This window comes from Schistocerca serialis, unplaced genomic scaffold, assembly GCF_023864345.2.
Source record: "Schistocerca serialis cubense isolate TAMUIC-IGC-003099 unplaced genomic scaffold, iqSchSeri2.2 HiC_scaffold_589, whole genome shotgun sequence".
Lineage (NCBI taxonomy): Eukaryota > Metazoa > Arthropoda > Insecta > Orthoptera > Acrididae > Schistocerca > Schistocerca serialis.
The window spans coordinates 17,501-20,000 of record NW_026048178.1 but is presented as its reverse complement, the minus strand read 5'-3'; positions in this window follow the sequence as shown (position 1 = coordinate 20,000).

Here is a 2,500-nt window from a genome sequence, read left to right as displayed (position 1 = left end):
GGACTGTATGGTCTGCCGTTGCTAGGCGCAGTCGTCGTACGGTCACACATGTGCCACGATGTATCATTCAGTACATACGGACCAATGTGCAGTACAGTTTGTGGGTTTTGCGTACATCGGCGGACAGGTGACAGGCCGTACCACAACGTAGGCTGAGTACGTCGGCATGCGAAGGGCATTGAACATGCAAACTTCTCAACGACCAGCTTGCGAAGGCAGGGGGGAAGGGGGGGGGGCATGTACGTCCTGCTGCTATCCACATTACAGTGTATAGCAGGAGCATGTGGAAAGTCAGCAACACCTGCAAGGTGTTTAACATGACGCGATACACAGGGGACCGGGCAGTGCGAATAGCGAACTATATTGCGAGGGTTGCGGTTAGGCAACACTACACTAATTTAACGAGTTGCATAACAATTACAGAGCAGGTTCAGCGACAACGTGCGTCAGGTTAAGGCGCAATATAGGTTAGGTTGAGGCACAATATAGGTTAGGTTAAGGCACAACATGGGTTACGTTAAGGCACAAATTGGGTTACGTTAAGGCACAACATGGGTTACGTTAAGGCACAACATGGGTTACGTTAAGGCACAAATTAGGTTACGTTAAGGCACAAATTAGGTTACGTTAAGGCACAAATTAGGTTACGTTAAGGCACAAATTAGGTTACGTTTAAGGCACAAATTAGGTTACGTTAAGGCACAAATTAGGTTACGTTAAGGCACAAATTAGGTTACGTTAAGGCACAAATTAGGTTACGTTAAGGCACAACATTAGGTTACGTTAAGGCACAAATTAGGTTACGTTAAGGCACAAATTAGGTTACGTTAAGGCACACAAATTAGGTTACGTTAAGGCACAAATTAGGTTACGTTAAGGCACAAATTAGGTTACGTTAAGGCACAAATTAGGTTACGTTAAGGCACAAATTAGGTTACGTTAAGGCACAAATTAGGTTACGTTAAGGCACAAATTAGGTTACGTTAAGGCACAAATTAGGTTACGTTAAGGCACAAATTAGGTTACGTTAAGGCACAAATTAGGTTTACGTTAAGGCACAAATTAGGTTACGTTAAGGCACAAATTAGGTTACGTTAAGGCACAAATTAGGTTACGTTAAGGCACAAATTAGGTTACGTTAAGGCACAAATTAGGTTACGTTAAGGCACAAATTAGGTTACGTTAAGGCACAAATTAGGTTACGTTAAGGCACAAATTAGGTTACGTTAAGGCACAAATTAGGTTACGTTAAGGTACAATATGGGTTAGGTTAAGGTACAATATGGGTTAGGTTAAGGTACAATATGGGTTAGGTTAAGGTACAATATGGGTTAGGTTAAGGTACAATATGGGTTAGGTTAAGGCACAACGTAGGTTAGGTTAAGGCACAACATAGGTTAGGTTAAGGCACAACATAGGTTAGGTTAAGGCACAACATAGGTTAGGTTAAGGCACAACATAGGTTAGGTTAAGGCACAACATAGGTTAGGTTAAGGCACAACATAGGTTAGGTTAAGGCACAACATAGGTTAGGTTAAGGCACAACATAGGTTAGGTTAAGGCACAACGATAGGTTAGGTTAAGGCACAACGTAGGTTAGGTTAAGGCACAACGTAGGTTAGGTTAAGGCACAACGTAGGTTAGGTTAAGGCACAACGTAGGTTAGGTTAAGGCACAACGTAGGTTAGGTTAAGGCACAACGTAGGTTAGGTTAAGGCACAACGTAGGTTAGGTTAAGGCACAACGTAGGTTAGGTTAAGGCACAACGTAGGTTAGGTTAAGGCACAACGTAGGTTAGGTTAAGGCACAACGTAGGTTAGGTTAAGGCACAACGTAGGTTTAGGTTAAGGCACAACGTAGGTTAGGTTAAGGCACAAACGTAGGTTAGGTTAAGGCACAACGTAGGTTAGGTTAAGGCACAACGTAGGTTAGGTTAAGGCACAACGTAGGTTAGGTTAAGGCACAACGTAGGTTAGGTTAAGGCACAACGTAGGTTAGGTTAAGGGCACAACGTAGGTTAGGTTAAGGCACAACGTAGGTTAGGTTAAGGCACAACGTAGGTTAGGTTAAGGCACAACGTAGGTTAGGTTAAGGCACAACGTAGGTTAGGTTAAGGCACAACGTAGGTTAGGTTAAGGCACAACGTAGGTTAGGTTAAGGCACAACGTAGGTTAGGTTAAGGCACAACGTAGGTTAGGTTAAGGCACAACGTAGGTTAGGTTAAGGCACAACGTAGGTTAGGTTAAGGCACAACGTAGGTTAGGTTAAGGCACAACGTAGGTTAGGTTAAGGCACAACGTAGGTTAGGTTAAGGCACAACATAGGTTAGGTTAAGGCACAACATAGGTTAGGTTAAGGCACAACATAGGTTAGGTTAAGGCACAACATAGGTTAGGTTAAGGCACAACATAGGTTAGGTTAAGGCACAACATAGGTTAGGTTAAGGCACAACATAGGTTAGGTTAAGGCACAACATAGGTTAGGTTAAGGCACAACATAG